The sequence below is a fragment of the Eumetopias jubatus genome, unplaced genomic scaffold (assembly GCF_037043125.1).
Source record: "Eumetopias jubatus isolate StellerSeaLion01/CBP00866 unplaced genomic scaffold, mEumJub1_p1.0 scaffold_17, whole genome shotgun sequence".
In the NCBI taxonomy this organism is placed as follows: domain Eukaryota; kingdom Metazoa; phylum Chordata; class Mammalia; order Carnivora; family Otariidae; genus Eumetopias; species Eumetopias jubatus.
The window spans coordinates 3,835,229-3,848,086 of NW_028274823.1; positions in this window are offsets into that span (position 1 = coordinate 3,835,229).

Here is a 12,858-nt window from a genome sequence, read left to right on the forward strand (position 1 = left end):
GGGCTGGAGGGTGAAGGAGGCTGGGAAGTGCCGATGGCACACACAGGTGGCTTTGGGAAGAGGTTGATGTTAAGGTGAAGGGCAAGATGGGAGGTCTGAAAGAGGGTGTGGGGTCCAGGGAGGTTTTACTGTTGGGGGTTTTTATAGACTCATTGGAGAAAGAATCTAGTAGGGAGGTTAAAGACACAGGAGGGAGAAGGAGTGACTGTCCGAGCAAGGGCTTTAAAGGCTGCAAAGCTTGAGGATCATGATGGATGATTTAAGTCAGAAAATTTCATCTTAATATTTTCAAAGCTTGTCCTTTACGCAGAGTTTGTGCTATTACTGAAATATTTAGCAATTACGAAAGAGGCTTGCTTTCTTCGCATAAATCGATGTCCACAAGACAGTGTGTGTTTTTGTGTAAGCGTGGATTCCATGTCTGGTAAGCTATTGTAGGGGACTCTCATCAGACTGTCCCCAAAGCTCCACCTGCTGCAAGGCTCCTGCCCAGCCGTTCCCTGCACAGATCCCAAAGGACGGTCCTCCAAGGCCTTCCCAGCACCCGGCCGTGGCATCTGGCCTCCCTCCCCTGGAGCACTTGCTACTGTTTTCACGTTGGCAAACTTTTTCTGGGAAGGCTCAGACGGTAAATGTTTTTGTCTTGGCAGACAAGCTTCTCAGTTTGAATCACTCAGTCCCGCCCGTAGAGCATGAAAACACCCGTAGACCATAGGTGAAGACACAGGTGTGTAGCTGCGTCTTCTTAGAGGTCCCCCAGGGAGGGTGAGGCACAACTGTGATGTAACCGTCCTCTGAGAACCAGGGCACCTTTTCCAATATTAATTGGGTTTCCAGTACTTAAGTTCGGAAAGGTTCCTCAGGAGGAGACTAAACTGTTTTCCTCCTCTAGTTCCCCCATAAGTAGAACTATAAAATAAAGTGTTAGTCTTTCTGCCTGGGCCTTTACCTGCATATGCAGAACAGTGACTTCACCTGCTTTGGGTCCTCTCCTGAGCGCGACAGCGTGATGTCTGTGGGGATCACGTACGGGGCTGAGCTTGGGGACCCCGTTCCCTGGGAGTCACACTTCTCCCCAAAGCCAGCTTGCCACACCGGAGGAAGTGGACCTGGGTAAGGGCCCCGAACGTCCCTGGATTTCTCCTCTCTCCCCTGTGAAGAATTTTCCCTGCCTCCCTCTCTCCCAGGAAGCATTAAATGAGAAAATCCCAGAGAAATAATATTTTTAGTAATGTTTTACTATAAGTATACTAAAAACTTTTTTTTATACTAACAAATTATTCATTGTTTATCGGAAATTCAAGTCCAAATGGGCATCCGGTGTTTTTATTTGTTGAATCTGGCTACCCTCTGCCAGATCGAAGCCGCTCATGAATAGGTGCAGACCCTGCAAATACACCACCTTTTGCAGTTCTGTATAATTCATAAAACTTTTATTAGTTTCTTCTCTTTCTCTTCTTTTTTCCATTTCCCTGCTCTTAGGTTCTTTGCAGATGCTAGGAGGGAAAAAGCAACAGCTCCCGCGCTGGCTGTGTAGACGGACTTTCACGTGCAGGCGCACAGATGTTCCTGTCTTACCGAAACGGTTCTCCCTGGGGTTCCACCTAAGGTGGGTAGTTTAATCATTTGGGGGTAACATAACTGGGCCTCTGAGAGGGTCCCTGACCGAAGGCCGCTTGGGTAGAAGTAGAGGAGTTGCTGAGTGGAAGCAGGAGGAGCTCTTCCAAGGCGGGGCTCTGTGGGACCCACGGGAGCTGTGAGGCAGGTGGCAGCGGTGGGGTCCCCGCCAGGGCGGTGGGACCGTGAGGGAATCAGAGCGAACTCTGCACAGACCACACACCTGGAGAAGAGCCACGTTGCTGAGAGCTGCCAGGAAGGCCTCTGAACGGGGAAATAGCCACAGATCTGTGGAGAAGCTAAGAGACCGGCGGGGGGTGGGAGTCCCGGCTCTGCTGGCGGGTGGTTGTAGGAACCCACAACTGGGTCAGAGGAAGAATCTCTGCAGCGGACCCTGAAACCAGAGCTGTGGAGGTCCACTCCTCCCTGAGCCTTGTTCATTCTGCCTGAGAACGGCTGGGGCCACTGACATGTGAACACATGAGCTAAATTCTTCCATATTTCAGAGAGCTGGGGAGGTCACATCTGGGGTTCTGCAAAGCAGAGGCAACTGGAATATAATATGGGCTTGGGTGAATATATCTCCCCCCTGGCTCATGTGATTCCCCTGAGTTTTTGGACACACATCATTATTGATATATTGGAAGTGTCTCCAATCATATCAGCGGGGGGGGGAGCGGGGACCAGGGTGCCAACGGCTGATGTGTCTGCACGAGCCATCTTTGTGATTGATGCCCGGTCCTGCTGCCAAGGCGAATGTGCGATCGTGCTCATTCATCTCAGCCTAAATGTGGGTGTGTATCGACGTACCCATTAAATGACTCTGGCTTCAGAGACACAAGATCAGATTAGATAAGCCCCTAAATTTCTTCTTTTAAAAATATGCAGACAAAAAGGAGTTCAAAATACCAAGTGCTGATGAGGACTAAGGGTCCAGGAGGAATTGGCAAACATCTTGGAATTCAGAATTAATGCTTTACACTTTAGGGTTCTTTGGCAATCAATATGTGTACAAAACTTCCATTAGTGTTCACAGGGGTTAAAACACGCATATCAACCGCAGACCATTTATTTCCGAGTAGGATGTAGGCTCTCTTGTGTGGAAGATGGGCAGGGTGCAGAAGAAGGGCTGCCTGTCATGGCATTTTATACCATCAAGGGCAGAGGCAACTTGATTGTAGATTTCTGCACACAGACTACATTTTTACTGCATTTTTATCCCAGGCAGACCTCCCCCCAAATCTGCCTATTTTTCCAGCTGACAGCTCCTGAGTTTTGAAACTTCCTACACTCTCCCTGACCCCTGACAAGTTCAGGTGGCTGCACCCCTTTTCCCACCTCCCTCTGAGCCTGCTATTCTGATAGGAACTCCTCTGAAAGGAGGGGCCGGGAACAATGAGTCACCCTCTGCCAGCCCCAGGACCACTGACACACAGCCTATAATTTATCATAAAAGGTCACCAGGTTTAGCTCTCCCACTCTATTATTAATCAGATCGTTTTGGCAGGTTGGATTTCGTTACCTATAAATATTCATTACATTTGGACTGCTTTATAAACAGTAACATTTCCTTCTGTTTTTAGAGAAAAATTTGTATCATCTCGCCTACTTGTCATTCCTGGCTGTGGCATAAAGAAAGTTGATGTCTTATCAAAAATAGGGGACCCATTCTCTGGGGCAGGTTGTGTCTTTGTGGTTACAAGATACCCGTGTGAATCCATACAGCCAGGGGCCGGCTGATGCTCCCAGCTATGGACAAATAATTCCCTGCAGAGGGGCTGCAGTTCTCTTTGTGAAGGTACATTCTTTAAAATTAGGGAATATTTCAAGCATTCCAAAAAAAATAGAGGCTAGTAGACCAATACCCATATACCACCCATCTTTATCAAATCATAACATTGTAGATGAAACAGGACCCGTGTGCTTTTCTGTGATGCCAAACCTTTCCCCCATGAGAAAGGTACTCCTAATATGAATTTAGTGTTTATCATTGCTGTGCATAGTTTTACACTTTTACAACATATTTATATGGCAATAAATGTTACCTATGATAATGGCTTACAGTAAAATATATACATATGGTATTATACTATCTATGTATCCTTTTCTCCCACCCAACATGATATTTTTAAGATTACATATTTAACTCTAGTACATTTATTTTATTTGCCTTATGTTCTCTCATTGTAGGAATTAACACAATTTAGCCATTCTCCTGTTGATGGATATTAGCTTGTTTCCCATTGATCCCTCTGAGCACTACTGCGCTTGTAGACATTTTGGTACGTGTCTCGTTCAGAGGCTTGTACTTGTGAGCAACAGTCTCTACTAAGTCATGTTGCTAAGTTACAGGATGCAAGTGTTTTCAACTTTGTTAGATATGCCCAAATTACTTTCCAAAATTAGGTACCACGGTGCATTCCGACTAGCTGGTATAAAGATTCCTTTTTTCCCCTTTATACTTGACCAACAGTTGTAATTGCCAAATTTTAGTATGTTTGCCTATTGCATGGGTGTGAATTGGTAGCTCATTTTTGTGATTTGCCCTTCCCTAATTACTCATGAGGCTGAGACAAATATAAATATAGATTATAAATATAATTTCCTGTTTTATCTATTTTTACTGGTCATTTATTTTCCTTTTCTGCAAACTGCCTGTTCATATTACATGGTCATTTTTCTGTTGGAATGTCTGTTTTTTCTTATTGATTTGAAAGAGGTTTTAAAAAATAAAATGTGTGTGTTTGGCTATAATTACTTACTTATTATGCTCATTGCAAATATTTACTCCCCGTCTATGGCTTGTTTTTCCACTTTTTTTTTTTTCTACCCTGTCTGTTTTTGTTTGTTTGTTTTAAGCAACTCCATGTGCAGTGTTGACCCCAGTGTGGGCCTTGAATCACGACCCTGAGATCAAGACTTGAGCTGAGATTAAGAGTCAGATGCTTAACTGACTGAGCCACCCGGGCGTCCCTCACCCTGTCTTTTTCTTTTCTTTCTTTCTTTCTTATTTTTTAAAGATTTTATTTATTTATTTGTCAGAGAGACAGATAGTGAGCACAAGCAGGGGGAGCAGCAGAGGGAGAGGGAGAAGCAGACTCCGTGCTGAGCAAGGAGCACGATGCAGGGCTGGATCCTAGGACCCTGGGATCATGACCTGAGCCAAAGGCAGACACTTAACCAACTGAGCCACCCAGGGGTCCCTTACCCTGTCTTTAGAAGGGTATATATTTTAATGTCAGTATAGTCAAAATTATTAATCTTTTAATTTATGTCTTAACATTTTTTTGTGTTTAAGAAAACTTTCTTTTTTTTAAATTTTTTTATTGTTATGTTAATCACCATATATTCCATCATTAGTTTTTGATGTACTGTTCCATGATTCATGGTTTGTTCATAACACCCAGTGCTCCATGTAGAATGTGCCCTCTTTAATACCCATCACTAGGCTAACCCATCCCCCTACCCTCCTCCCCTCTAGAACCCTCAGTTTGTTTTTCAGAGTCCATCATCTCTCATGGTTCGTCTCCCCCTCTGACTTACTCCCCTTCATTCTTCCTCTCCTGTTATCTTCTTCATTTTCTTTTTTCTTAAAATATGTTGCTTTATTTGTTTCAGAAGTACAGATCTGTGATTCAACAGTCTTGCACAATTCACAGCACTCACCATAGCACATACCCTCCCCAATGTCTATCACCCAGCCACCCCATCCCTCCCACCCCCACCACTCCAGCAACCCTCAGTTTGTTTCCTGAGATTAAGAATTCCTCATATCAGTGAGGTCATATGATACATGTCTTTCTCTGATTGACTTATTTCACTCAGCATAACACCCTCCAGTTCCATCCATGTCGTTGCAAATGGCAAGATCTCATTCCTTTTGATGGCTGCATAATATTCCATTGTGTATATATACCACCTCTTCTTTATCCATTCATCTGTCGATGGACATCATGGCTCTTCCCACAGTTTGGCTATTGTGGACATTGCTGCTATAAACATTGGGGTGCACGTATCCCTTCGGGTCCCTATATTTGTATCTTTGGGGTAAATACCCAGTAGTGCAATTGCTGGATCGAATGGTAGCTCTAATTTCAACTGTTTGAGGAACCTCGATACTGTTTTCCAGAGTGGCTGCACCAGCTTGCATTCCCACCAACAGTGTAGGAGGGTTCCCCTTTCTCCGCATCCCCGCCAACATCTGTTGTTCGCTGACTTGTTAATTTTAGCCACTCTGACGGGTGTGAGGTGGTATCTCATGGAGGTTTTGATTTGGATTTCCCTGATGCCGAGCGATGTTGAGCACTTTTTCATGTGCCTGTTGGCCATTTGGATGTCTTCTTTGGAAAAATGTCTGTTCATGTCTTCTGCCCGTTTCTTGATTGGATTATTTGTTCTTTGGGTGTTGAGTTTGATAAGTTCTTTATAGATTTTGGATACTAGCCCTTGATCTGATATGTCATTTGCAAATATTTTCTCCCATTCTGTCGGTTGTCTTTTGGTTTTGTGGACTGTTTCTTTTGCTGTGCAAAAGCTTTTTATCTTGATGAAATCCCAATAGTTCATATTTGCCCTGGCTTCCCTTGCCTTTGGCGATGTTTCTAGGAAGAAGTTGCTGCGGCTGAGGTCGAAGAGGTTGCTACCTGTGTTCTCCTTTAGGATTTTGATGGACTCCTGTCTCACGTTTAGGTCTTTCAACCATTTGGAGTCTATTTTTGTGTGTGGTGTAAGGAAATGGTCCAGTTTCATTCTTCTGCATGTGGCTGTCCAATTTTCCCAACACCATTTGTTGAAGAGACTGTCTTTTTTCCATTGGACATTCTTTCCTGCTTTGTCAAAGATGAGTTGACCATAGAGTTGAGGGTCCATTTCTGGGCTCTCGATTCTGTTCCATTGATCTATGTGTCTGTTTTTGTGCCAGTACCATACTGTCTTGATGATGACAGCTTTGTAATAGAGCTGGAAGTCCGGAATTGTGATGCCGCCAGCTTTGCTTTTCTTTTTCAATATTCCTCTGGCTATTCGGGGTCTCTTCTGGTTCCATACAAATTTTAGGATTATTTGTTCCATTTCTTTGAAAAAAGTGGATGGTATTTTGATGGGGATTGCATTGAATGTGTAGATTGCTCTAGGTAGCATTGACATCTTCACAATGTTGATTCTCCCAATCCATGAGCATGGAACGTTTTTCCATTTCTTTGTGTCTTCTTCAATTTCTTTCATGAGTATTTTATAGTTTTCTGAGTACAGATCCTTTGCCTCTTTGGTTAAATTTATTCCTAGGTATCTTATGGTTTTGGGTGCAATTGTAAATAGGATCGACTCCTTGATTTGTCTCTCTTCTGTCTTATTGTTGGTGTATAGGAATGCCACTGATTTCTGTGCATTGATTTTATAGCCTGCCACTTGACTGAATTCCTGTATGAGTTCTAGCAGTTTTGGGGTGGAGTCTTTTGGGTTTTCCACATACAGTATCATATCATCTGCAAAGAGTGAGAGTTTGACTTCCTCTTTGCCGATTTGGATGCCTTTGATTTCTTTTTGTTGTCTGATTGCTGTGGCTAGGACTTCTAATACGATGTTGAATAGCAGTGGTGAGAGTGGACATCCCTGCCGCGTTCCTGACCTTAGGGGAAAAGCTCTCAGCTTTTCCCCATTGAGAATGATATTCGCTGTAGGTTTTTCACAGATGGCTTTTATGATATTGAGGTATGTACCCTCTATCCCTATACTCTGAAGGGTTTTGATCAAGAAAGGATGCTGTACTTTGTCAAATGCTTTTTCTGCATCTATTGAGAGGATCCTATGATTCTTGTGCTTTCTTTTGTTAATGTATTGTATCACGTTGATTGATTTGCGGATGTTGAACCAGACTTGCAGCCCAGGGATAAATCCCACTTGGTCGTGGTGAATAATCCTTTAAATGTATTGTTGGACCCTATTGGCTAGTATCTTGGTGAGAATTTTTGCATCCATGTTCATAAGGATATTGGTCTGTAGTTCTCCTTTTTGATGGGGTCTTTGTCTGGTTTTGGGATCAAGGTAATGGTGGCCTCATAAAATGAGTTTGGAAGTTTTCCTTCCATTTCTATTTTTTGGAACATTTTCAGGAGAACAGGTATTAATTCTTCTTGAAATGTCTGATAGAATTCCCCTGGGAAACCATCTGTCCCTGGGCTTTTGTTTGTTGGGAGATTTTTGATGACTGCTTCAATTTCCTTAGTGGTTATAGGTCTGTTCAGGTTTTCTATTTCTTCCTGGTTCAATTTTGGTAGTTGATACATCTCTAGGAATGCACCCATTTCTTCCAGGTTATCTAATTTGCTGGCATAGAGTTGCTCATAATATGTTCTTATTATTGTTTGTATTTCTTTGGTGTTGGTTGTGATCTCTCCTCTTTCATTCATGATTTTGTTGATTTGGGTCATTTCTCTTTTCTTTTTGATCAGTCTGGCCAGGGGTTTATCGATCTTGTTAATTCTTTCAAGGAACCAGCTCCTAGTTTCGTTGATCTGTTCTACTGTTCTTTTGGTTTCTATTTCATTGATTTCTGCTCTGATCTTTATTATCTCTCTTCTCCTGCTGGATTTAGGCTTTATTTGCTGTTCTTTCTCCAGCTCCTTTAGGTGTAGGGTTAGGTTGTGTAATTGAGAACTTTCTTGTTTCTTGAGAAAGGCTTGTTTTGCTATATACTTTCCTCTCAGGACTGCTTTTGCTGTATCCCAAAGATTTTGAACACTTGTGTTTTCATTTTCATTGGTTTCCATGAATTTTTTTAATTCTTCTTTAATTTCCTGGTTGACCCATTCATTCCTTAGTAGGATGCTATTTAGCTTCCATGTATTTGAGTTCTTTCCAACTTTCCGCTTGTAATTGTGTTCAGCTTCAAAGCATTGTGGTCTGAAAATATGCAGGGAATGATCCCAATCTTTTGGTACTGGTTGAGACCTGATTTGTTACCTAGGATGTGATCAATTCTGGAGAATGTTCCATGGGCACTAGAGAAGTATGTGTATTCTGTTGCTTTGGGATGGAATGTTCTGAATATGTCTGTGAAGTCCATTTGGCCAGTGTGTCATTAAGTAATAAAGACAATAAAGTCTTTATTTCCTTGTTGATCTTTTGCTTAGATGATCTGTCCATTTCAGTCAGGGGGGTGTTAAAGTCCCCCACTATTATTGTATTGCTGTCAATGTGTTTCTTCACTTTTGTTATTAATTGCCTTATATAATTGGCTGCTCCCATGTTCGGGGCATAGATATTTACAATTTTTAGATCTTCTTGTTGGATAAACCCTTTAAGTAGGATATAGCGTCCTTCCTCATCTCTTATTACAGACTTTGGTTTAAAATCTAATTTGTCTGATATAAGGATTGCCACCCCAGCTTTCTTTTTGTGTCCATTAGCATCGTAAATGGTTTTCCACTCCCTCACTTTCAATCTGGAGGTGTCTTTGGGTCTAAAATGAGTCTCTTGCAGACAGCATATTGATGGGTCTTGTTTTTGAATCCAATCTGATAGCCTGTGTCTTTTGATTGGGGCATTGAGCCCATTTACATTCAGGGTAACTATTGAAAGGTATGAATTTAGTGCCATTGTATTGCCTGTAAGGTGACTGTTACTGTATGTTGTCTGTGTTCCTTTCTGATCTGTGCTGCTTTTAGTCTCTCTGTTTGCTTAGAGGACCCCTTTCAATATTTCTTGGAGGGCTGGTTTCGTGTTTGCAAATTCCTTTAGTTTTTGTTTGTCCTGGAAGCTTTTTATCTCTCCTTCAATTTTCAATGAGAGCCTAGCTGGATATAGTATTCTTGGCTGCATATTTTTCTCGTTTAGTGCTCTGAAGATATCTTGCCAGTCCTTTCTGGCCTGCCAGGTCTCTGTGGATAGGTCTGTTGGCAATCTAATATTTCTACCATTGTAGGTTACATATCTCTTCTCCTGAGCTGCTTTCAGGATTTTCTCTTTGTCTCTGAGACTCGTAAGTTTTACTAGTAGATGTCGGGGTGTTGACCTATTTTTATTGATTTTGAGAGGGGCTCTCTGTGCCTCCTGGATTTTGATGCCTGTTTCCTTCCTCATGTTAAGGAAGTTCTCTGCTATTATTTGCTCCAATATACCTTCTGCCCCTCTCTCTCTTTCTTCTTCTTCTGGGATCCCAATTATTCTAATGTTGTTTCGTCTTATCGTATCGCTTATCTCTCGAATTCTGCCCTCGTGATCCTATGGTTGTTTCTCTCTCTTTTTCTCAGCCTCTTTATTTTCCATGATTTGGTCTTCTATATCACTGGGTCTCTCTTCTGCCTCATTTATCCTAGCAGTTAGTGCCCCCATTTTTGATTGCACCTCATTAATAGCCTTTCTGATTTTGACTTGGTTAGATTTTAGTTCTTTTATTTCTGCAGAAAGGGTTTCTGTAATAACTTCCATGCTTTTTTCAATCCCAGCTAGTATATTTAAAGTCAGGATTCTGAATTCTGAACTCTAGGTCCGACTTCATACTGATGTCTGTATTGAAAAGATCCCTGGTGGATGGTACTATCTCTTGTTCTTTTTGCTGAGGTGATTTTTTTCGTCTTGTCATTTTGTCCAGAGGAGAATAGAGGAATGAGAGAACAAAATGCTAACAGGGTAGCAACGTCCCCAGCAAATATACTGTATACAAATCAGAAAAGACCTGAAACCAGGGGAAAAGAAAAGGAAAGAAAGAAAAAAGAAAAAGAAAAGAAAGAAAGAAAAAAAAACAAAAAGAAAAAGATTAAAAACAAAAACAGAACAATACAACAAAACCGAATATGATCAAATATGATCAGGCTAGTGCATAGATCAGTACCACACACTAGATTTTGGGCCTGTTTTGGTCTGTTAGAAAAAAGTGCCTCCTAAAATTTTAAAGGAAGAAAGACTTATATATGTACAAAATAAGGGTTGATACAATGAAGGGATGGAAGATGGCTGTAAAGATGAAAATTATAAAAGATTTTATAAAAGGATTTGATACGATAAGAAGTTGTATGAAAAAAGAAGGAAGATTTAAAAAAAAAAGGGAGAGAATGTGATCAGGCAGGAGACTAGAACAGAGCCATACACTAGTGATGTAGGATATATTTTGATCTGTTAGAAGAAACTGTATCTCAAAATTTTAAAGAGAGAACAACTTATATATACATGCCAAAAATAAGGGTAACTGCTATGCAGGGATAAAATATGACTCTAAAAATGAAAAATAAAAAATGTTTTTTTTTAGAAAAAGGGATTGATAAGATGTTGGTTGATAAAGGGAAAAAGAGAAATTAAAAAAAAACTGTTAAAAAAATTAACTTTGAAAAACTAATGAATCATGGTAAAAAAGCCATGAATTCTTTGTGCAGTATTCCCCTAGCGCTGGAGTTCTCCCGTTCTCCTTGATCGGTAAACTTGGTCTTGGCTTGCTGGCTGTTCGTGCTGATCTTCTGGGGGAGGGGCCTGTTGCCGTGGTTCCCAAATGTCTTTGCCGGAGGCGGAATTGCCCCGCCCTTGTCGGTCGGGGCTAAGCAAGCTGCTTGGGTTTGATCTCAGGAGCTTTTGTTCCCTGCAAGCTCTCGGTACAGGTTTGGAGGACCAGGGTGAAAATGGTGGCCTCCTAATTTCCGCCGGAGGAGCCGAGAACTCGGGGCCCCGCTCCTCAGTGCGCCCCCAGAGAAAAGCAGTCACTCCCGTGTCCCCGGTCTCCGGCCGCACTCCGTGCTCACCCGGCCTGTGACCGAGTGTTTCTTTCTCTGGCACCCGACCCCGTGTGGAGTCTCCAAACCCAGCAGATCCCTGCGGTGCGCTCCCGCGCCGCTCCTCCCGGGGGAGGAAGGGGAGTCTCCCCGGATCTGCTGCTCGTTGGGTCCCTGCTGGAGGCGCAGTGGCCCGACTGGGCCGCGGATCACAGTTTATGGCCCCCCCGAGCTGAGAGCCCGCGCCTCGGCTCCGTCTCTGCAGCCGGCTTCCCCGCTCCGATCCCTGGGAGCTCTGCCGCACTCAGGCTCCCCCGGTCTTCCTGTGACCCCGAGTGTCCTGAGACCACACTGTCCCGCGAGGGTCCCACCCCCCGCTTAGCCACTGGAGCGACGTCCCTCCGCGGAGCCGACTTCTAAAAGGTCCGATTTTGTGCTCCGCGGCTCTAGCACTTGCCAGAAGCGGCCGACGGAGGCCCCCTCCCCCGCCGTCTATCCTCCCGAATATCGCCTCGGATTCACGTCTCCGCACGTCCTACCTTCCAGAAAGTGGTCGCTTCTCTGTTCAGAGAGTTGTTGCTCTTCTTATCTTCGATCTCCTGTTGAGTTCGTAGGTGTTCAGAATGGTTTGATCCCTATTCAGCTGACTTCCTGAGACCAGACGAAATCCAGGTCTCCTACTCCTCCGCCATCTTGCTCCCCCCCAGTAGTTACAACGTTTTTGCTTAAATTGCATTTCATTTTATATTAGTATATCACACCCCCTTTACTTTTGGATAATATGTGCATGTTGTATTTTTTTCTTTATTTTCAGTTCATCTGTGTGGCTTTGCCTCATGTGTATTCCTTGTAAGACACATATAACCTAGATTTCTTAAAAGCCCAGTCAAATAACATCTTTTAATAGGTAAATTCTATCAATTAATATATATTGTGATTAATGAACATGTTTGGTCTTATATCTCCCATCTTATTTTATTTTTTGTTAATATCAGTTTCTTTCTATTCTTTCTCCCGTTGCCCTTTCTTCTTCTTCTTTCTTCTCCTGCTCTTTCTCCTTCTCCTTCTTTGTCTTTTGGTTTTTGTTTTTTCTTTCTCCCTTCCCCCATTTCTTTGCCTTCTTTTTATCTTTTCTATTACTTTGAAAATTGATTGTTTTATGATAATTTCCCTGCCCCACCCCCCCTTGCTACTTTGGAAGCTATAGATTATATTTCCGTTCTTTTGGTAAGTATCTTTAAAGTTTTAAGGTATTCAATAAAAATTTTCTAAGAAAGTCTAGAGTTGCTCAGTATTTCTATTTCTTTCTTCTGACCACAATAAGGATCTTAATATATGGGAACATGTTTTCAACTTGTGCAATGTTGGAGTTTGTTTGACCACTACTGTTTTTTTTTTTAAAGATTTTATTTATTTATTTGAGAGAGAGAGAATGAGAGATAGATAGCAGGAGACGGAAGAGGGTCAGAGGGAGAAGCAGACTCCCTGCTGAGCAGGGAGCCTGATGTGGGACTCGATCCCAGGACTCCGGGATCATGACCTG